Source organism: Archocentrus centrarchus, chromosome 5 (genome assembly GCF_007364275.1).
Source record: "Archocentrus centrarchus isolate MPI-CPG fArcCen1 chromosome 5, fArcCen1, whole genome shotgun sequence".
In the NCBI taxonomy this organism is placed as follows: domain Eukaryota; kingdom Metazoa; phylum Chordata; class Actinopteri; order Cichliformes; family Cichlidae; genus Archocentrus; species Archocentrus centrarchus.
In genome coordinates, this window is record NC_044350.1 from 35,377,411 (window position 1) to 35,402,252 (window position 24,842).

Sequence of the window (24,842 nt, forward strand, 5' to 3'; positions counted from 1 at the left end):
TACATGTTTGTATATACTCATATGAATTTTTATAATATGTTATAATACGACTGATTTGACTACTTACTTATTATGTTCATGTGCTTGATCCATAATTGGGCAGGAGGCACCCTCAACCACATGACTCTTCAAGTTGTGGGTGGGTATAAAAAACGTGTTTCCTGCCAGTTGTAAATTGTTCAGTCTGAAGAAGAGCAGCTGTGCCCGAAACATCACTTCATTCAAGGTTTTTGTATTAAACTTTCATTCAGGAGCTCTTTTAGTGTGCCGACTTCCTTTTAGCAATGATTAAAAAATACACTATAAATGAGACATGTCCAACTACTAAACACTCGACCTGCTTTGAATATTACTTAATTTTATTGATTGTTGTTGACCTTGGCAAAAAAATTTGGATCCTGATGGGAAAAACTTCTGGGATCTAAAAATATGTTAGTTTTTGTTGAAATAGTAAACACAGGGCAATAACTCCAGTATAAGAGGAGGCAGGGTTATGGTTCTTGTGCTCTGCAGTTCTACTCTTTAATAAGTGTCTATCCTCTGAGTTTGAAGTCAGTGTGTTGCTCAGTTACTGAGATGCTGACAGATGGATGAAGTGATCTCTGAGAGTCTCGCTGCCTCTCAGCAGGTGACACAGAAAAGGTGAATGCACTGGCCAAGTCAGCGACACCAAAAGGCCACGAAGGCCACGTTAGACAATTAAAGTGGACGATCGCAGAATTCTTTCAATCCCAACATCTCACCAAGTCAAGAAGACCCTCGGGGAGGTGGGTGTAATTGTGTTCATACAGAAAGCTTACAGGAAAACCAGAGAACAGGAAGGGCAGAAAATATCTGGGAGAGTCCCATGAGTCAGGATACCAGGAATATGTAAAATTTTATTCCAGCAGAGATCTCATGAAACATGTTTTTCTGTCACCACAGCAGGAACTGTCAGCAGCTTCATTTACATAAACAAATTTGAAGCAGAAACAAACCACAGAGCAGCTTCATGCTCATTCAGAGTGACTACTCACTCCCTTCTCTTTCAGAAAGCTGAGAGACACAAACAGCACATAAAAAACTGAATATGATCCAATAACACGTCCACTAATACCGTCTGGTCCAGCCGCTTTCCTAGTGTTTACACGTCTAAACGCCCTCCTCACGTCGCGCTCCGTCACGGCGGAGACACTCACTGTGACGGAGCGCGATGTGAGGAGGGCGTTTAGACGTGTAAACACCAGGAAAGCGGCTGGACCAGACGGTATTAGTGGACGTGTCCTTAAGACCTGCGCTGACCAGCTGGCACCTGTGTTTACAGTGATATTCAACCTCTCACTGAAACTGTGTGTGATTCCCACCTGCTTTAAAAAGTCCATCATAGTCCCTGTCCCAAAGAAACCACACCCCAGCAGCCCCAATGACTTCAGGCCCATAGCACTCACCTCTGTGGTGATGAAGTGTTTTGAGAGACTCATCAAGACATTCATCACCTCCTCACTGCCCACCACCCTTGACCCACTACAGTTTGCATACCGGCCAGACAGATCCACAGATGACGCCATATCCTTCCTCCTCCACAAGACCCTTTCACACATAAACACTGGTAAGGGGAACTATGTGAGAGTGCTGTTTGTAGATTACAGCTCAGCATTCAACACCATAGTTCCCTCCAGGCTGGTCTCTAAGCTGCTGGACCTGGGCCTGGGCCCATCCCTGTGCAGGTGGGTTCAAAGCTTCCTGACCAGCAGACCACAGGTGGTACGAGTGGGTCACCTCACCTCATCCTCCCTCACCCTCAACACTGGATCCCCCCAAGGCTGTGTGCTCAGCCCTCTGCTGTACTCACTGTACACCCATGACTGCGAGGCCACGTCAGAGTCCAACGTCATCATCAAGTTTGCTGACGACACTGCTGTTGTGGGACTAATCTCTCACAATGAGGAGACAGCCTACAGGAGAGAGGTCTCCCGCCTGGAGAACTGGTGCCAGGAGAACCACCTCCTGCTCAACGTCAGCAAAACGAAGGAACTGATCGTGGACTTCAGCAGGAAGCAGCAGAGGGACTACCATCCACTTGTCATCAGTGGTGCTGAGGTGGAAAGAGTGGACACTTTCAAATACCTGGGAGTGACCATCTCACAGGACCTGTCCTGGACTCATCACATAAGCATCACTGTGAAGAAGGCCAGACAGCGTCTCTACCTCCTCAGGCGGCTGAGAGACTTCAAGCTCCCACTCAAGGTGCTCAGGAACTTTTACACCTGCACCATCGAGAGCATCATGCGTGGGAGCATCACCACCTGGATGGGAAACTGCACCAAGCAGGACTTCATGGCCCTAAAAAGGGTGGTTCGTTCAGCTGAACGGACCATCAGAACCACCCTCCCCAACCTGCAGGACATTTACACCAAGCAGTGCAGGCTGAGGGCCATGAAGATCCTAAAACAGCCCAGCCACCCCGGACACTCTCTCTTCTCCCTGCTCCCATCAGGCCGGCGTTACCGCTGCCTGAGGACTAAGACTGAAAGGTTGAAGAAGAGTTTTTACCCACAAGCCATCCGTCTGCTCAACTCTGAGCCCTAACTGGACCATTATTGCACAATGTAAATATTATAATTTATAAAAGTGTGTATAGTGTATAGTATATAGAGTATAGTGTATAGTGTGAATTACTTTTTTTTTTTTTTTTATTCTTCTTCTTATTTATATGTGTGTGTATATATTGTTGCAGGTACAAAATACATTTCACTGTGCATTGTACTGTGTATAACTGTGCATGTGACAAATAAACACTATCTTAATCTTAATCTTAATTATTATTCTCATAAACTTTGTCTCATTATTTGCAGACAGAAGAATCCACTTTGTCTCATTGGAAACTTATTTTTTATTGTTTCAGTCGGACTTCCTCCTGCTTTTCTGCTTTGCAGTTCAGGCTTATCTGCAAGGAGTGGTGGCCTAGAGGAGCAGAAGAAAGCTCATAACTGAGAGATGCCGGTCCAAATCCTTGGACTGGCATCACTTTGGGCCTTGAGCAAGGCCCTTACCCCCCCCCAAGATCGCTCCCTTTTTAGCTGCCCCCTGCTCCACATGTACTGTGTGCTACATACTGTATGTGTGATGGGTTAAATGCAGAGACTGAATTTCACTGCATGTATGTGACAAATAAAGTTGTTCTTGAACGTCATCACCACTTTACTTCACCTGGAAGTAAACCCATTTCCTCATGTAGAGAAATCACATGCAGATTGTATGCACAAACCTGTTCAGACTCTGATTCACTAACATATGCACAGTGGTGTGTGTGGTCAGAACCTGCCCTTGACATAGGTCAGTGTTTCTCAAACTGTGGGGTGCGACCCACTGGTGGTGCGCAGGGTCATGGCAGGCGGGGTGTGAACAACCTGGGAGAAAAGTCATGCAGAACAAATTCTCAGGGTGGAACAGGCAGATCATGTTAGCATACATCAGCAGGTAGCAACAAGTGAAATTCTCCATGTTTTTTGTGTACATAGAGCCTTTGTGCCGCTGCGCCATTTTGTTCAGGTTTTTTCATTAAATAACATATTTTGTAGTAGCTATTTTAACTTCGTCTCGTTTTCACTTTCTTATTGTAGCAAGCCCAGGGTTGGATGGTGTAACTGGTAATGGTGTATGGAGGTGAGTGAATAAGAGAAACAAAATGATTCTCAATAGACTGACAGACAAAGCCACCCAGGGAATTTTAGATCTTACAGGTTCACCCACTAAGGGGGCGGGAGACGAGGTTCAGTGTTAAAACAATACACGTTTTATTTTAAGAAAAATAATTAAAATGCAAAAGCCTAAAAGCAAAAGCACAATAAAATCCTAACCAGTACCTGGGGCCCTATGGGGGACAGGGACCAGTGCGAGGGAGGATACCCCACCCCCCCCCCCACCCCCACATTCACACACACACAAAAACAAGAAAACTAAAGCAAACTAAATCACCCAGACACGTGATGACCACACCTTTGAGTGAAGACTTCAATCCCAGGAGGACACAGCAAACACGAAGACAAGGGGAAGGGGGACACCAGCACCCACCAGCAACTGGAATCAAATCAAATCAATCAATGAAAAATAGAAACAATTAACAGAAAATAAACACAACACATGAGCCAAAAATGGGGGCGGTAAATGCTCAGCATACACTCATTAAAACACTGGGTATGAACCTGTATTAAGAACCCACAGTCACACCGGTGCCACAGTTTCACATGTCAAGGAAATTTCCTTAAATAAGTTTGTAGTCAAAAAGATTTTTGAAATTGTTCATAAATTTTTCTTGAAAGAGAAATGTGTGCGGGCTCTGAGGGGTTAAAACCCAGCATCAGAAAAATAGCTTTAGCTGCAGAGCATGAAGCCGAGTGCCGCAGCTGATACTGTCTGCCGGTGAACCAGCTGCGGACACAAACCAAGCGGCAGCGGGGCCCAGAAGCAGACAGCGGCGACAACAAGATGCAGCAGCAAAAGCCAAACTTTCACCAATGGAGACAGGGCAACGGCAAAAACAGGACAGCAGAGTGCACAACTAACCTTGATATTGTCATCTTTAGCTGACACAAACTCACAATAGTGCCTGTATTTCCAGCTAGAAAATGCATATCTCTCTCCTCCCTCCATTGTTTATGTTTGTGTTGCTGTGCTGTTATTGTCCTCATGATGAAAACAGGACTTAATTGTTGTATCGGCCAGACATCACTCCCGGAGATGCAAGAAGAAAGCAAAAATATATCTTTGTACTGAGGAAAATGACAAAAATAGTAACGCACAGTGACTTGGATAAGTAACTTTAATCTGATTACTGGACTACAAATAGTAACGCGTTAAATTACAGAGATTAGAGCTTACTATAGGTATTAAAGGTACTGCACTGCAGTGGTTTGAATCATATTTATCTCATAGACTCCAATTTGTTCATGTAAATGGGGAGTCTTCTTCACACACTAAGGTTAATTATGGAGTTCCACAGGGTTCTGTGCTAGGACCAATTTTATTTACATTATACATGCTTCCCTTAGGCAGTATTATTAGAAAGCACTGCATCAATTTTCATTGTTATGCAGATGATACTCAGCTTTACCTATCAATGAAGCCAGATGACGCACATCAATTAATTAAACTGCAGGAATGTCTTAAAGATATTAAGGCCTGGATGACCTCTAATTTCCTGCTTCTAAATTCAGATAAAACTGAAGTTCTTGTACTCGGCCCCACAAATCTTAGAAACATGGTGTCTAACCAGATACTTACTCTGGATGGCATTACTTTGGCCTCCAGTAACACTGTGAGAAATCTTGGAGTCATTTTTGACCAGGATATGTCCTTCAATGCACATATTAAACAAATATGTAGGACCGCTTTTTTGCATTTGCGCAATATTTCTAAAATTAGAAACATCCTTTCTCAGAGTGATGCTGAAAAGCTCATTCATGCATTTATTACTTCTAGGCTGGACTATTGTAATTCATTATTATCAGGCTGTCCTAAAAGCTCCCTGAAAAGCCTTCAACTGATCCAAAATGCTGCAGCTAGAGTACTGACAGGGACTAGAAAGAGAGAGCAGATTTCTCCCATATTGGCTTCTCTTCATTGGCTCCCTGTTAAATCTAGAATAGAATTTAAAATCTTCTCCTCACCTACAAGGTCTTGAATAATCAGGCCCCATCTTATCTCAAAGACCTCATAGTACCATATCACCCCAACAGAGCACTTCGCTCTCAGACTGCTGGCTTACTTGTGGTTCCTAGGATACTTAAGAGTAGAATGGGAGGCAGAGCCTTCAGCTTTCAGGCCCCTCTTCTGTGGAACCAGCTCCCAGCTTGGATTCAGGAGACAGACACCCTCTCTATTTTTAAGATTAGGCTTAAAACTTTCCTTTATGATCAAGCTTTAGGGCTGGATCAGGTGTGTCATGATCCTGGGCCTTATGGCCAGCATTTTGTGTTTTCCTTCTCATGATTTAATGTTATGGTGTTTCTTAGTTGTTTTGTGGTCCTTATTTTTTAGTTATTCATATGGTTCCCTTTGTGGTACCCCTGTGTTTGTTTGTATTGTGGTGTGGTTTACTTCCTGTGTAGTGTTAAGTCTGCATTTCTGTCTTCACCTAGTTGTTTCCTGTTTTATTTTGTCAGTTCTTGTCCCTTGTGCTCTGTGTTTAGTTTTACTTCCCCTTCTCGTTTGTGTAATAAGTTTCAGCTGTGCCCTCACCTGTCGCCCATTCCCTAATTACCTTGGGTATTTATAGTCTCAGTCTTCCCATTGTCCTTTGTTGGATCGTTGTTGTTTTACGGCTGTGTCTGCTCTCTGGCTCCCTGTTTCCATGATATTTCTAGTTTGTTCCCAGTTTAGGTTATTTCATCTGTTTGCCTCATCTTTTGGTTCCTGTTGCCACTGCACTCCTACCTAAATAAATTTTTGCTTCTCATCACTCTTACCTGCTGTCTCCTGCATCCTGCTATTAGGTCCTCACCTCCATACACAGCCATACAGCCTGGTCACGCACCGTGACAGTGTGACCCTGAACCCTCCCTTAGTTTAGGAGGTTTCTTCCTGTTAAAAGGGAGTTTTTCCTTCCCAATGTCACCAAGTGCTGCTCATAGGGGGTCGTTTTGACTGTTGTTTTCTCTGTATTATTGTAGGGTCTTTACTTACAATACAAAGTGCCTTGAGGTTGTTGTGATTTGGCGCTATATAAATAAAATTGAACTGAATTGAAATCACTGTGCCAAGGTTTGAAAGGAGGAGTGGGTCATTACAATCAGTGGTTTCAGATGAAACCAATATAGGACTCCACTCCATAGTTCTTGGCTATTTATATATATATATATATATATATATATATATATATATATATATATATATATATATATATGTGTATGTATTACTTAAGACCAATACAAAAAAATTATTTTTAGAAATGTTGGCCAATTGAAAGTATGAGCATGTACTGCACTCAGTACTTAGTTGGGCTCCTTTTGCCTGGATTACTGCAGTAATGCGGCGTGGCATGGAGTCGATCAGTCTGCATCACTGCTCAGGTGTTATGAGAGCCCAGGTTGCTCTTATAGTGACCTTCAGCTCTTCTGAATTGTTGGCTCTGGTGTATCACATCTTCCTCTTCACAATAGCCCATAGATTTTCTATGGGGTTAAAGGTCAGGCGAGTTTGCTGGCTAATTAAGAACAGGGATACCATGGTCCTTAAAGCAGGTACTGGTAGCTTTGGCACTGTGTGCAGGTGCCAAGTCCTGTTGGAAAATGAAATCTGCATCTCCATAAAGTTGGTCAGCAGCAGGAAGCATGAAGTACTCTAAAACTTCCTGGTAGATGGCCACGTTGACCTTGGACCTCAGAAAACACAGTGGACCAACACCAGCAGATGACACGGCACTCCAAACCATCACTGACTGTGGAAACTTTACACTGGACCTCAGCCAACGTGGACTCTGTGCCTCTCCTCTCTTCCTCCAGACTCTGGGACCTTGATTTCCAAAGGAAATGCAACATTGACTTTGATCAGAGGACATAACTTTGGAGCACTCAGCAGCAGTCCAGTCCTTTTTGTCTTTAGCCCAGGTGAGATGCTTCTGACGCCGTCTCTTGTTAAAGAGTGGCTCGACACGAGGACTGCGACAGCTGAAACCCATGTCTGCATACGTCTGTGCATGGTGGTTCTTGAAGCTCTGACTCCAGCTGCAGTCCACTCTTTGTGAATCTCCCCCACATTTTTGAATGGCTTTTGTTCCACAATCCTCTCCAGGGTGCAGTTATCTCTATTGTTGTACACTTTTTTCTACCACATTTTTTCCTTCCCTTCGCCTCTCTATTAATGTGCTTGGACACAGAGCTGTGTGAACAGCCAGCCTCTTTAGCAATGACCTTTTGTGTCGTTGTGTAAGGTGTCAAAGGTCATCTTTTGGACAGCTGTCAAGTCAGCAGTCTTCCAGTCTTCCAGGCCCTGGACCGGTACCGGGCCGTGGGTCATTTGGTACCGGGCCGCGCAAGACTAAATAACTTACATTTCCGTTTTACTTATCTGAGGCTGAACGACGTTTTTTTTTTTTTAAATTGGCAGATCCTCTCCTCTACATCCATCTATGACTCTCTCTTGACGTGTGTCAAGCCACTTCTCTCGGTCACGTGATAGTCACCGCTAAAATTAAACCCACAAGCTTCGCTGGTTCCCGTACCTGTCTAACGAAATAGGTTGGTTGACCTACGTTGCGCTCGTTTAAATATTTGAGTGCTCAACAAGAGTAGAAAAGCACCATACAAGAACTAGTCCATTTACATTTTTATCTAGCAGCACAGGGATAACAGTGAGGAGGACCCATCAAGCTGACACTCCAGCGCAGCACCGCGGCTCTGCAGCCTCTCCCTGTGAAATCAAAGCTTGTATTGGTGTGTTCTGGCCAAATCCAGCCAACCCACAGGCTAGCAAAAAATGAGCAGCAGAGAAACAAGCTCAGGGCTCACACTGATTCAGCATTACAGTGAGTTGTATTTTCCATGCGCTTTATACAGTAAAAATTGCCTCAGTCGAAGTCGCAAAAATCGGATTTTCGCTCTAGTCGGATGGCTTCTGCAGGTCTCAATTTTTCCTGACGTTCATTCCAATAAAATCATCACCTAAATCAGTCAGATATTTACCTACCTCGGATGAAAAATCTGCTCCCATTGTAATGCATTTTCAATTAAATGTGATCTATAAGTCGGATGAGTTTAGCGCTAAAGCCCTCCTCAGCTCCCTTCCCCCCACTTCCATGCATCAGCTCGTTCATGCACAACTACACTAACAACGCCTGGAGATCGCTTTAGTGTCTCTATCAGTTCATTTCACCGGAGACAATCATGGCAGCGCAGGAGGCAAACGTAAGCTACAAACTCGCACTTACAAGCAAAAATATGAGATTATAAAATCTGCAGAAGCAAATCCAGAGATGAAGCAGGAGCAATTGCAGCGAAATTCAATATTAGACCCCAAATTTTAAAGAAATGGATTTTATCTGACTTACACTTGTGACGGATTTTTTAATTATTTTTTTTAAACACTGGGTGAAATTCCATGGGGCATTTAAACCCTACTGAGATTTCTACTATATGCATGTTTTTAAGGTGTATCATATTTTGAAGGCGTGTGTAAACATTACCATTGCGACCAGAGATTGTTGTGGCTTATTTATCCGCCACACCTTAAAGGCCGTGGAAATATTTTGTAACACTAAACCGGTCCGTGGCTCAAAAAAGGTTGGGGACCACTGGTGTAGCCTACAGAACTAGACTGAGAGACCATTTAAAGGCCTTTGCAGGTGTTTGGAGTTAATTAGCTGATTAGAGTGTGGCACCAGGTGTCTTCAATATTGAACCTTTTCACAATATTCTGATTTTCTAAGATACTGAAAAAACAAATACTCTTCATGAGATATAAATTTGACTGTATTCCAAACATGAGAGGTTTTCTCCATTTTAATGTAAACATTTTCTGTATTTATTCCATGTTTTACCTTCTAAATGTAACTTTTTGTTGCCACAGTTTTTACTACAGCTTTATTTACAAAACCAGGTAAAAATGTTACATTGTTAACACAAATTCATCAAATTATATTCATTTACATTATTTTATTTTAAACTGATCATAGAACATCTTACACCTGAGCATAAATGAGCATAAATAACAGAAATACTTTTGACACCAAATGATGTGATTGTTTTTATTTTTATTTTATTATTCATTTATTTTATTGTCCCCAGCCTCCACCCCCCCACCCCATACTGATATTAAACAGCTTTTCTCCCTCTGATTTCACAATAACTGTTATTGTCTACAATAAAAAGCAGAATTCAAGCAGACAGAACACAAATTTATTTTTACTTTAGTCCCATATATGATGATATCAGGAATATTAAACATCTGATGGAAACAATAAATACAAATATATCTGATTCTTCTTACATCATCAGGGTGAGAACTGTTAACATCATTTTCATAAACAAATGCAGAGCATAAACACACTGTGTGCAGCAGCTTCATTTACATTAAAGTTTCAGATAAGTTTCATTAAAGCTGCTTTAAAATTCACAGCTCAGTTTTCGGAGTTTTTTTCTCCTCTTTATGGAAGACGGCTCCATCAGGCTGCTCTCTCCACTTCAGAGTGACTCCATTCACTCCTTTCTCCTTCAGCCTGTCCTGCAGCTGCAACACACAAACAGCACACACTTTAAAACTGCCCTCAGTGACTGCAACTAACACAAACACACACTTTAACCTCACAGCAGCCGACTCACAGACGCTCTGAGCAAACAGTGACTCTCACTAAGAACATGAGGACAGTCATCACAGAGTAACCCCACCCTAAAGCTCATCATGTAGTTAAATAATGTTGAACCTGAGAAATGATGGATCACCCTTAAAAGGCCTCAGGATTTCCAAATGGTCACATGATCTACTGTAAATAGTTAATTACACACCTGTAAAACTCAGAGCGCCTACAGCGAAGAATGAAACAGATCATGAAGAGAAGTTTTCAGGCTGGATTGTGGAGACTTACCTTTTTCAGGAGGTTTGCTTTGACAGTTGGGTCATTCAGATCCACAGAGGAGTTCTCCGGCTTCAGCCTCATTTTTATTACTGAGACAGAGAGGACAAAAGCAGTCATGATGAGTTTTCAGTTTATTATTGCTGTGATCTCAAAACACTAATATGGTACCTTTTTTGGGAACATTTGCTTTTCCTAGAGCCGTCTGGTTGTCATAGCAGACAAATGGTAGTGTTGTGTTAGAGGAAATTAACCTCCATTTTCCTGATCTCTGCAAATCTGCAACTCCGTACAGTGAGTCAAACATACCAGATATTGTTTTAGAATCATCCCAGTATCTGAATGAGGAGTCTGTGCCATCAATCCAGGAAATGTGAGGATATCTAATCAGGCCTGTCCATGCTTGAACCCCATGTGGCACCAGCGTCTGAACTTCACTGTTAGAAAACAAAGCCTGAGGCAGGTCTGTGAAGTTCTCCCTGCAGTACCTCAGGGCTCTGAACCAGTCCATGCTTACATTCACAAAAACATATTCAGGACCATGGAGAGTTCCTGCAATTAGAAATTTTAGTGAAAACAGTCATGATGACTTTTCTGAGAATAAATCAAAACAGTCTTTAAACAATGATTTGCTATTTTCTCACCATTGTAACAGATGAATGGATGTTCCACTGAACAGTTAGAACACTTCCATCCATGAATTAATGCTGTTCCACACTGATAAAAAACTAATAAAGGTTCATTAGCAGTTTGGTTTGCCCATTTCCAGAAATCATTGTTGGTCTGAGATGACCAATGCCAATCTAAATGAACATAAACACCAATCCAGACCTCAGAGTTGTAACCAGCAGATGAAACTGTTGTGATCAGTTGTGTCATTTCTTCAGTGTTTCCAATGTTGGCCAGGCCTGTGTAGTTCTGTCTGCAGTAGTACTGAGCACCAAACCAGTTCAGAGACTGATTAACAAAGTAGTACTGACGACATCTGCAGAGGATGAGCCACCCTGTGAGGAAAATATGATGATGAACATCTTTAAAGATGTAAGGTAGCTGCATTACAACACAACACAGCAATCAGCACTGCCAAAGAGACCAAATTCACTGACCTGAGAGATACAAGACACCCAGCAGGATGTTCATGATGCTGCTCTGTGGACTGGAGCAGGAAACTCTGCCTTTATAATATGTATAATATGTAAATGTACAGTATAAGGAAATTCTGCTCCTGCTTTATGTTCTTGTTTCTGAGAAATGTCATTTGTCTGTTGTCTTTATGCAAAATGTGTTACAGAAGCTCCTTCATGGAAACATGTATACATGAAAACATCAATAATTATTCAAAACGTGCTGCATCATTGTGTCCATGTGGTTTTTATTCTGTTCTGCATCTACAGGGGTTGGACAATGAAACTGAAACACCTGTCATTTTAGTGTGGGAGGTTTCATGGCTAAATTGGACCAGCCTGGTGGACAATCTTCATTAATTGCACGTTGCACCAGTAAGAGCAGAGTGTGAAGGTCCAACTAGCAGGGTAAGAGCACAGTTTTGATCAAAATATTGCAATGCACACAACATTATGGGTGACATACCAGAGTTCAAAAGAGGACAAATTGTTGGTGCACGTCTTGCTGGCGCATCTGTGACCAAGACAGCAAGTATCCAGGGTAATGTCAGCATACCACCAAGAAGGACGAACCACATCAACAGGATTAACTGTGGACGCAAGAGGAAGCTGTCTGAAAGGGATGTTCGGGTGCTAACCCGGATTATCGGGAGCTCCACAGGGTCAATATACACGGCCGGGCTGCTATAGCCAAACCTTTGGTCACTCGTGCCAATGCCAAACGTCAGTTTCAATGGTGCAAGGAGCGCAAATCTTGGGCTGTGGACAACGTGAAACATGTATTGTTCTCTGATGAGTCCACCTTTACTGTTTTCTCCACATCCAGGAGAGTTACGGTGTGGAGAAGCCCCAAAGAAGCCTACCACCCAGACTGTTGCATGCCCAGAGTGAAGCATGGGGGTGGATCAGTGATGGTTTGGGCTGCCATATCATGGCATTCCCTTGGCCCAATACTTGTGCTAGATGGGCGCGTCACTGCCAAGGACTACCAAACCATTCTGGAGGACCATGTGCATCCAATGGTTCAAACATTGTATCCTGAAGGCGGTGCCGTGTATCAGGATGACAATGCACCAATACACACAGCAAGACTGGTGAAAGATTGGTTTGATTGGTTTTGAGTCAGGAAACGTTTTCCTCCACCAGCATCACGTCGTGACCTGGCCAATATCCTGCAAGAAGAATGGCTTAAAATCCCTCTGACCACTGTGCAGGACTTGTATATGTCATTCCCAAGATGAACTGATGCTGTATTGGCTGCAAAAGGAGGCCCTACACCATACTAATAAATTATTGTGGTCTAAAACTAGGTGTTTCAGTTTCATTGTCCAACCCCTGTATTTTTCTCTTGTTGTCATGTTCACATCAGTGACAAATTTCTCAGTAAGACTCAGACGTGTTTCAGCACATCCAACTAATATGACATAACTGCAATACTCAGGAATCATTTGAAGTATATAATAGAAGCTACAGTCACCTGAACAATGCTTCTGAAGTTGAAACACATCACTCATTCACCACAACTTTCTTTTTGCTCTGGATACAGTCTCAGATAAATTTCTACATTAAATCAATCACTTTATAATACACAGTCATTTTCAGAGTATTTGGACAATTCACGAGCAGTTTGATGGCCCAGTGAAGTCCGTTCCCTCATTGTTCATGACTTCAGCAGAGAAAAGCTCTGGAAGTCTTAAAATTGCATTTAGTAGCATTTCACTGGACCTCTCAATATGAGTCAATGTTGCTGCAAGTGAAGGAGGCCATCATTAGGCTGAAAACCCAAAATAAATCAGAGAGAGCAAAACCTTTAGGAGGGGCCAAATCAACAATGTGGTTCATTCTTGAAAAAAGGGTGAATAATTGGCCAGCTCGGCAACACCAAAATGGATGATTGGAGAATTCTTTTGAAAACCCGAGAGCAGGAAGAGCAGATTCAACCTTGGCAGAAAATATCTAAGATGGCCTGTAAAGCTCCTCAGATGTTTGACAGATGAAACCAAGAATAACTTGTACCAGAATGATGGAAAGAGAAAAGTATGGAGCAGCAGAGAAACAGCTGATGATTCAAAGCTTAACACACTGTCTGTCAAACATGGTGGAGGTAACTTTATGCCATGACCCCCTGCTGTTTGCCCATCAGGAGAAGATGGGTGAGGAGGATGCCATCCTCTATCTCCTCCACCGGACTCCACCTTGACAAAGGGAGTGGCACTGTGAGGATTTTGTTTTTTGATTTCTGCAGTGCCTTCAACACTACAGCCCCCTCTACTGAGAGACAAGCTGAATGGGATGCAGGTTAACCCTCACCTGGTGACCTGGGTTATGGGTTATCTCACTAGCAGACCACAGTACGTGAGGCTGAGGGGCTGTACATCTGAGACTGTGATCATCAGTACTGGTGCACCACAGTAGACTGTCCTCTCCCCTTTCTAGTTCACACTGAACACATCTGACTTCAAACTCTGAGACGTGTCATATGCAGAAATTCTCAGTGGACACGGCCATCGTCAGGTATGTCAGGAGTGGACGGGACGATGAGTACAGGACACTGGTGGATGACTTTGTGGAATGGTGCCAACTGAACCAACTGCTGCTGAACACAACCAAGACTAAGGAGATGGTGGTGGACTTCCGTAGGTCTAGACCAACCCCACAGCCATTGGGGGGACTGATGAGATGGTGAGGACCTACAAGACAAACTGGACTGGTTGGTGTGCACAGACACTCTGTACAGGAAGGGGCAGAGCTGGATTTATTTCCTGAGGAGATTGGGGTCCTTCAATATCCGCAGAAAACTTGCAGATGTTCTACCAATCTATAGTTGCTAGCATCTATGTGGTGGTGTGATGGGGAGGCAGCATCGGGAGAGAGACGCGCTGAGGCTGGATGAGTTGGTCAGGCGAGCTGGGTCAAAGGTCGGAGTGGGGCTGGACTCTCTGACTGCAGTGGCAGAGAGGACTAACTGCTCTCTATCAGGGACAATGACAGTCACCATTACACACTAGTATGATGAACCAGAGGAGTGTGTTCAGTGGGAGGCTGCTCTCACAGAACTGCTCAACGGACAGATTTAGGAGATCATTTGTTCCAAGAGCATCAGACTCTTTAATGCTTCACTCGAGGGGGTGAGAACATACAATCATCATTGTTACTGCACTGCATTGTTGCACATCTGCCTCTGCACATCTGTGTCTGCACATCTGTATTTGTATATTGTATTGACTCATTCTGCTGGATGCCCTAATTTCCTTCGGGATCAATAAAGTATCTATCTATCTATTAGTGTTGTAGTACTCGAGATCGGTCTTGGTCTCGAGACCGGTCTCGAGACCGCTTTTTGATGGTCTCGGTCTTGTCATGGTCTCGACCGCATTTGGTCTCGGTCTTGTCATGGACTCGGACCTTGCGGACTCGGGATTTTATTTCAAGACCAGTCAAGACCACAGCTGTGGAAATATCACTAAATTGCCAGAATACTGTCCAATTTATTTGTTAACATCTTTGCTTTTATTGGATGCAAAACGTACTGATTCAAATCCAACAAAGATTGCGCTCCTCTGCCTCTCAAAGGAGCGCACCTCACAGACTCCGCCCCGGCTAGGTCGCTGCTATTATCGCTGCTTACGCCTGTATCATTTCACCGCAGTTTGCAATCTACCACAGAGCACGGACAGTTTCATTCACAGTGTGTACGTTTGATCTCACTATGGTCACGCGTGTGCTGCATAAATCGAAATAACCGCATGAACACAAGAGAAGTAAGAGGGAAAATGAAGATCAAAGGAAAATTTCAGGCTTCCGATTCAACAAAAAAATCCCAGCATGAAAGGTAAATACCAACCTTCATGTATTTTGATACACAAACTAAAAATTTAATGCAAGTTTTAGGGCTGCAACGATTCTTGGAATAACGCAATTCGGTTATTAAAAATCCTCGACACAAATTTGTTGCTTTGATGTTTGGTTTCAGCTCTGCAGCTCAGGTGTCTCCGTGTAAGCGGAGCATTTCCAAAAAAAACAAAAACGACCCTTTAACACGAGTGGATCGCTGAGATGTTTTTTCACGCCCCCACTTCTCTGTGCTGTGAGTGCGCATGTTTGAATGTGCGCGTGTTGTGCAGAGGATGTCAGCTGTTATTTTTTCTTTACGTCAGCTGTAGCCACCAGAACAGATCTATAACCACAGTGTACTGGGGAAAGGGGGGCTGCCATTAGCACTAGCAATCGTTCGGTGCCCCCTCCACCACCTTCAGTACAGAGGGGCTCCTTCAAAATGTTTTTATCAACCACCTGATCAGCAACATGAAGAACAGAGAACTTTGTAGCTGCTCCATCCACCCTGTTTGTTTCACACAGAGAAACATCTGCAGTACGGAAGTTAAAATAAGCTGATGAGTTGTTAAAATGAAAAATTATTTCTTATCCAATTACTTGATTAACTGACGGAGTAATCAATTAAATACTTGATTACTAAAATAATTGATAGTTGCAGCCCTACTTGTATTCAGAAAGCCATAGTCAAACATTAGTTTTCAGCACCAGTAGAGCTATGAGAGGCCTTCAAGAATAAAATACTACAGTTCCCAGCAAGATGATGTCACTTCCTATTGTTGCATTAAAAACGTGATAGTTTATGCTCACAATATGGTGGCTGATATTCAAATGTAGGAAATGCTATTAGCAGCCGAGGAATCTGGATTATGTTTTTGTTGTGTATTTTTTTATGTGATTTCTGCAAACACAGTGGAAGGAAACGGCACTCTGGGACACATTAAATGCTTGATCTATAAATGTAACTTTTCTGGATTATATGCAAAAATGATCATTCTATCGATCTAATAAGGCCTGATTTAGAGTTCTGCATTGATCCTTTGTGTATAACTGAAAATCCTCTCTGAAGCAAACCTGACATGCACCTCGAGAAATGTAACTACACGTCCAAAGAAACTGATTACTGCTTTCTGGTTATGTCTTAGGCCCCATCACTCAATTAACAAGTGGGAGCGGCATTTGGTGGTTAGTATTAGCTTACTAATTAGCATTAGCATTAGTGCTGGGGTGAGAAATATTTCTTGCTAGAACCCGGAAGTTACCATGGCCACCACCAATGGTAACAGCAGAGAAGTAAGTAAGTTGTTTCTCCGCCATCAGTACATTGAGCTAGTGGTGGGCAGATTGATCCTAATATCGATAATATGGATGCCAACGTTGTATTGGTATTGATCAATATCAGTGTAATGAGATCGATACTTTGGCTTGAGTTTCTCTCCTGTATGCAGTGCTGAGGTTTCATCAAAGATGCGAGCTGACTGTCTAAGTGTGGCTCCTGTCACAGCACAGAGCACTTTGCTCCTCCCCTCCCCACAGTGTTTTGTTATACTGTCATGTGATGCATAACATATTTTATTTGGGAAAAAAAGGATTTTGCTATGAAACATTTAAATCAAATTTAAATTTAAATTTGTAGAAAATTAGTGAATGAAGGAACATTTTTTATTAAATTTTTTTATTATACTTTCTGAAAAATCTACCTGGAAAAAAGTTTGCATTTGTTCTTGAGTGATGATTTTGTACACTTAATTTATGAAAAAAAAAATCCAGACATCAATTTATGGGGAAAATTGTTTTGTTCTATTGTTTCAGAACAATAACTTTTATTTTGATAAAGTATTTTCTACTTACATATAAACTTTGCCCAATTCTATCCTGGGTTTTAACTAATTAATGATCCAAAGGAAAAAAATCTCAAACCCGTTAAACTTCATGGAAATTCTTCATAATTATTAAAAAGTATTGGTATCAGTATCGGTGATAATGGCCCTGTGTTTACTTTACATAGGATCGATACCAAATTATGAAGTGTTGCACACAACTACATTGAGCAGCATACACCAGGAGTGATTGACAGTGCTAAGACCCTCCTCCTGGCTCTGACTGGTTGTTTTTGACTGGGAGCGGTTCAGGGAGGAGCTCCATTTTTTTCGCAGATTATCGGTCTCATACTGTCTGACATGGTGACAGTTTTAACAAATATGTAAAAACCAGATTTTTTTATAAAAGTTACATCCTGCAGCTTTAATCTGTATAAGATTAAAGGCTTTAGTTCTTACTGTTGATGAGTGTTTGCCATTTTTTCAGTTTTACACATTTAGCTATGTGGTTTTGAAAAAGCATCCATTTTTACAAAGGTTGTTGGTTTAAAAACAACACAACTTTATGCATAGTTTATGAAAGGCAGAGAAAAGTTAAGACTATTGTGATGAACTATGAATAATTGTTTTACATTCTGTGATAAATGATGGAAGTCACCCAGGAGTATTAAATAAAGATGGTTATATTTATTTGAGCTGTGAGTGTTTAATATCAGGATGATTTTATGGGAATGTGGATCTTTCAGATCAATTTGAGAAGTGATTTTGATCATGTTTCACATTTTATTGTGTCATGTAGTGTCAGGCACTGGTCTTGGTCTTGTCTCGGTCTCGCCCCCCCTCGGTCTTGGTCTCGACTGGTCTCGGACCCTAAAAGTCTTGGTCTTGTCTCGGTCTCGATACCCTCTGGTCTTGGTCTTGTCTCGGTCTCGGGTTAGGTGGTCTTGACTACAACACTACTATCTATCTATCTATCTATCTATCTATCTATCTATCTATCTATCTATCTATCTATCTATCTATCTATCTATCTATCTATCTATCTATCTATCTATCTATCTATCTATCGCTGTTAAATTCCTCTTGTTTTTGTTTTTCAGTTCTTTATTGTCTTTCAATGATATAAAACTTATTACGTCTCATCCTGTTTCCAAATCCTGCCGTTTTCTCTGTCACTGCTGTTTGAATCTTTTACTGTGTTGTTTTAATTAATTACTGAAATTAGAACTAATTAATTAGGTCTAAGGTGTAGGTATAATTATAAGGTGCTACTATTATTATTATTATTATTATTATTAATACTCTATGAGTATCACAACATGTGACAAAGCTCTTTCAGTGCCTGAAATAAACCCATTACTGCCCTCTGGTGGACACAGCCTGTAATACACAGGGGTGACAAATTAAAGGAAAACCTTGCATCTCAGTTTGAATGAGAAATTCAACAAATGTGTCCTTCACTACTTCTGTGAAGCTTCTCTGAGGTCTTCCCTTTTTCCTTCCTGCGTGGCAGCTCCATCTTCATCATTGTGGTGTCTGATCTACTGTGACTTAAACTGCTGTGTTAAACTGCATCTATGTTTCTACTTTAGGATGAAGGCCTCAAGTTTAGGCCTGCTTTGACCTTGTCCAAAAAAGGATTGCTCAGAATGATCATATAGTTTCCATCAGTAAATGGTATGAGAGAGTGTAACCCCTTGTTGCTCTCTCTCTAGAAAGGGAATGACCTTACAGACATGTAGGAAACAAGCTATACTTGGTTACTATATGTGGTACAATGTCAAAGGTCAAGAATGTGGGTGCTGGCTATATAACTCTTGCCAGTCCCTTTGTCTCACGAGTTAGGGCGATTGGAATTCCCTCTCCCAGACAGCTAGATGAGAAGAAGCGTCTGTTTTGAGACTGTCTGTTTTTGCAATAAACTCTGTATATGCATTAAGACTTTGTCAGCGAGGATTTTTTCTCCAAGAACACATCCACACAAGACACAGCAAATTCTGGCATCACAAAGACAAGACAGCAGAGAGGACAAGCAGCAGCGGCCGCCTCCAGGAGACCTACGGCTCAAAGTTGACAATGTGAGTGTGTTCTCATTTTGACAAATTGCATCCTGATGGTCTGCTGGAAACAGGCTGCCTGTTCTCACTGAAAAGGCCTGGTGTGTGGGGTTATAGGGCTTGTGTTTCTTGGGGGATCCCTCGTTCTAAATTTTTAAGAGAAGAGATGAATATAGTGAAAAGAGAAGTGCAAAGCTTATCAGTAATGGTAGAACAGCATTAATTAATACTATGCATGACAATTAGTGGGCCCAATTTCTGATTGTCTCAGTCATGTGTTTTTTCTTGCTATACCATGAAAATGGTAGTAGTAGTGGATCCAGAGGTCTGTAAGCGTATAGCCTGGCCAGGAGAGAGTTTACAGAGAATAAAAGAAGTGATAAGTAAAGAGCATATGTAACAAATATGCAAGTGTTGAGAGAAATAGCCGCATAATTGGGTTAAGCCTTCTGTAAGGAAGCTGCATTAGGCAGGCCTAAATCCCGATTAAACAATAGAAATGTTTTCTTAGGTCAGTTTTTTTGGGGGGAGGAAAGCTGGAAGTGTAGAAAAGTTCTATGGAAAAGGTTTTCATTGACACTGCTGACGAGTTGTGTATGGTATAACCTTCTATTTGAATTTGCACTTCATTACAGACGTTGTTTGTCCTTTATGTTTGTGTGTGCCGGCCCGTGAGTGTGTTTAAGGGTGTGTCATCCCTGTGCCTTTTCCTTTGTGTGTGAGTTAAAGAGATTTTGTCTTTCTCTGTTTGGGTGCTTGAGTCTATGTGTAAGTGAGGAGTGTGTGCAGTGCAGTGTTGTGTATCTAACAGTGGGCACCCCATTTGTGTGCGTATGTGTAACTGCAGTGCACGTATGCACAGATGTGTGTGTGTATGTTGGATAGATGGAGAAATGTGTGTGGATAAGACTCTGTAAGTTCTTGTATTCTTTTTTCTTTGGCACATGTGTGGAGAGAAGTGATTTCAGTGTGTGTGTCAGTGCTAGTGAGTTTATGTGCTTTTGTGTGTGCAGAGAGAAGATTAACTGGGTGTGTAGGCATATGTCTCTGAACGGAGTTATGTTTGTGTAAGTGTGTGAGGCAGCACCCCTATTTTGTGCGTATGTGGTGGCCTCCTCATTTGTCCAGCGAGCAGGAGCTGTATGTGTGTGTGTGTGTGTGTCTCCTGCGTTTATGAAAGGAAGTGGAGTGGTGTATGTGCTTGAACATTTGTTGAATCCTTTTGATAATTGCTGCTGGACAGTGATTGGAAATAAAGGTTTATGAATGTTATGTTATTACTTATAATAATACATGAGCTGCCCTTATTGTTAAAAGCTATGAGTTCCTTGTGAAGGACAAGATCCATGAGCCTTCACAAGAGATACGTTTGATATTCATTTTTCTTTGGGGACTTTGTTAATTTCATTACCTGGTTAAATAAACTAAAACAAAATAAATAAATTAAAAAAAAAGAAAAAAAAGAGAGAGAGAAAAGAAAGAGAAGTCTTTTAATCAATTGTTATAAAGCCCCATCTATGAGCCCCAAAATATAGAACTGATATGTATTCAAACATGAACACTTTGAGGGTGAGAGGTGTTTTAAGAGTGAAATAAACTCTTCTTATTAAGGAAATAAACCTTTCTGTCATATAGAGTGTTATATGGAGAAATAATTTGATGTGCAGAAACTGTTTTAAATGTTAAACTAACCTTTGCCCCTTCTCTCCTTCTTTTTGCTTGAGAAAGAAAGAGAGAGAGACCAAAGGGGGGGAGAGCTGAGTTAATACAACCCAGGAGAGCCTGACAACTGGCCTCTGTTTCAAGGACCGAGGGCCTGTGAACTGACTTCAGCAAAGGCCAGTGTTTGTTTCTTCTTGTCATACAAACTCCTTTGATAAAACACCACTTTTTACAACTTTTTAAACACACTTATTTTGCCTTCATTTATAAACTATATAGGCATATACTTTGTTTTGGTATTTTATACAATACATTTGCTTTCATTTGCTTTCATTGGTATTTTATACAATACATTGCTGTTACCACCACCCTCCACAAACGCTGATGACCCTATGTCTATGCACCTGTCTGATTGCACTGATGTACATATTAGTGGAATATAGTTTACATTCTTTTATCTTTTAATTAGTCTCTGCACTGTATATTTTGTAATTTTGTAATATTGTGCTATAGTTATAGCTCTAATATCTCTGTATATTTGCAATTTGTATACTTGTATATTGTCTTATAGTTTTTATACTTATTTGTTTTTTTCTGTAAGCACGAAGTACCGCAGCAATTTCCTAATGCTGTGAACCTGTTCACCCATATGGCAATAAAAACCTTCTGATTCTGATTCTGATTCTGATTCATTCTCTAAGCAGACTTGGCAACGGATTGACCATACACTTACTGAGATACATTTTGAATTTCAGTTGAATTTTGTTGCAGTTATTAAATGTGCATAGGTCTTGAGCTTGATTTATCTTGTATTGTGTTGGAGTATTTTTGGTGTTCCATGTAATATTTGCTTAATGCTTTGACAAACTTCCACTGCATTTTGACGAATTTTCAACAAAAACACCCAGTGTTAAGTGAAATTTTTCGCAACAGCAGGCTTGCTGTTTCTTCTGGTGTTGGCAAACTTATCTTTACTAATTGTGCTACAACTATTAGCATTAAAAAAGGTATATAACATTAATTGCATAAGTAAATAAACAAATAAATTGAGAAAAAAAAAGGGGGGGGGGAGTAAGTCAGGCATTCAAGAAAACCTTTTGATTTTAAATTTAAATAAGGGAATAAACATAACCACTAAAATGTCTAAGAAAGACACTAAAACTAAGCAAACAATCACGCCAATCGAAGTGGTTCAGCAAAGTAATCCTTTGATTAAACCACTTATCGTAAAAATGTCGAATAAATGGCATAAGCGATGGCCAGATTTGGAAAAACCTTGGCCAAAGGTAGGAACTCTTAACCCAGAAGTTATTAAAACCATGCAGGTGCTTGTGTCCACCTACAAAGTAAATCAAAAGAAGGGAAAAGCCGGACAACGACGAAAAGAGAAGAGACAAGTGGAGCTTGGCATTTTACAGCTGTTTGACATCGAAGGACAGAAGTTGGTACAAGCTACAAAAGAAGAAAGAGAAAAAAGCTTGAAAGAAATTGAGAAAAATACAAAACGAACGGAGACATTGATGGAAAAAATTAATCTGCCATTTTCACACCTGACTCCAGTACAAAACCCACCTCCATACGAACAGAAAGTGGAGTTTGAAGACGTTTACCCACAATTACCAGTACTCAATCAAGATGGCAATTACCACATTAAGGATGACAATGATCGAGTAATTGAAGTGGGACAAGCTGAGACCACTGTAAAATTGATTCCAAGTTCTAAAAGTAAAAAGAAGACATCTGTTAGAATAGATAAACATGTAACTGTTTTTCTATGTATCACAATGTGTTCATCATAAACATGCACATGACCATCAGATTGTAAGCACAAAACATACTCACACACACCCGGACCCTCCAGGTGAGGAAAGCAGGTAACGCCTGTTTCCTGACGTCACACGCACATACACACACCCCCCACACACACTTACGTGATGCTAAAATAAAAGCACCGGCAGGAAGAAGAAAGTCAGACTCTCTTTCAGAGGCACGTGAGTGTTAGCTGACTGAGACTCTCCCTGCAGGTAAAAAATCAACTACGGGTTTCTGTGTCTTTCTTTATTTAACGGTGGTCCGAACCTAACAACATCAACTTTGAAGATTAGGAACAGACGGATGGAAGAAGAACAAGATGATGAGGGAAGCGACCTGGAAAGAACTGTTGGTGGATATGATCCTCAAATCAGGTGGATACTAATGAAAGCAGAAAAGAAAGGAGGAAAGATGAAGAAAAAAGAGGACTCAGAAGACAACAGTTCTGAGGAGAGTGTGGATGGAGATAGTGATGAAGAATGGGAAAGCAAAGGTTCTTCTTCCAAAAGATTCCTTCCATCTGCATCCAGTACAAGAATTGAGGAGGACAGACAGAGGACATTAAGAAATATTGAAAGAAGTATCGATGAGTGCTTGTCATACCTGGATAAAGCTACTGTTTCAACTAGTCAAATCGCTTTGGCAAATCAACTAAAGGAACTGAGAGCTCAGAAAAAAGAGCTTCAGAAGGAAGAATCTCAGAAATCAGCAATGACATTACGTCTAAGGAAGAGAAAAACGCCTGAAAAGATGTGTCCAGTAATCATAAGGGGACAGGCAATGGAGTATAAGCCCTGGCAGAATACAGACATGTCAGATATACTTGAGAAGCTCCCTACTCTTCAAGATGGTGCTCATCCGTGGATCTCAAAGCTGGAAGAGATAATGGTGGGAACACAACCAGCTATGGGAGATATGAAGAGACTTTTGGCAAGTCTCCTTGGGATACCTGCAATGGAAGAGATTCTGCAGAAAGCAGGACTCAATGAATATGTGACGACCGCAGCAAATGATGCAGACCTCTTCGCTGCAAATAGAGGGCGGATGTGGAGAGCTCTGAGAGACACATTTCCTACAAACGTGCACCCAGACAATATCTTTATTGAACCATTGGGACAGGAAGAAAACCTGAGAGCATATGTGTCGAGAGCCCTTCAAGTTTGGAGGAATATTACTGGAAATGATCCTGATTTGAACCAAATGGAACAATCAATTTTGAGAGCCAAAATATAGAAGGGACTACCTTTGCCAGTAAGAAGCAAATTGGCAGAAGTAGTTGGCCTTGGAAGCAAGAAAGGAGTATACACGGACCACATTGCTCACCAAGTGGAATTGTATCGCAAAAAGGAGTGTGACCAAAAAGAACAAGATCAAGAGACACTTAGAAAGCTCAATCAGATACAACTGGGAGAGAGTAAGAGGAAGGAAAAGAAGCAAGCTGTTGTCATGCAAAGTCAGCCTCCAGTGAACCAACCAGCAATACAAGTGCAGCCCAATCAGGCTGAGCCTCAACCATTTCAGTCTTCATCGGTGGTTCCGGTTGCACCCTACTCCCAACCAGTGTTCAATCCAGTGCAGTCCTGGAGAATCAGAGGAGGAGGAACACTGGGAAGAGGAGGTAGGTTTAACCCAAATTTACAATGGTCTTCAGAAAGATGCTACAATTGTGGACAATTTGGCCATTTGGCTCGAGACTGCAACAGTTCAGGAGGAAACTTCAGAGGAAATTTCAGAGGAGGATCCAGAGGCTAACCAAGAGGATCCAGGGGACCGGTTAACCCTTTCAGGCGGCTGGAACTAGGATTTTAGGGATGCCCAGAGAATCCGAGTGGGAGGTGTCAGCTGGTAGCATCAGGACCAGAGAAAGATCCAACAGTAAAGGTGGAAGTGAATAATTGCCTATTGGAAATGATGGCAGATAGCGGAGCAGTTTTCACCTGTGTGCGATCTGAAGATGCTACACATCTTCCTATGTCTGGACAATATG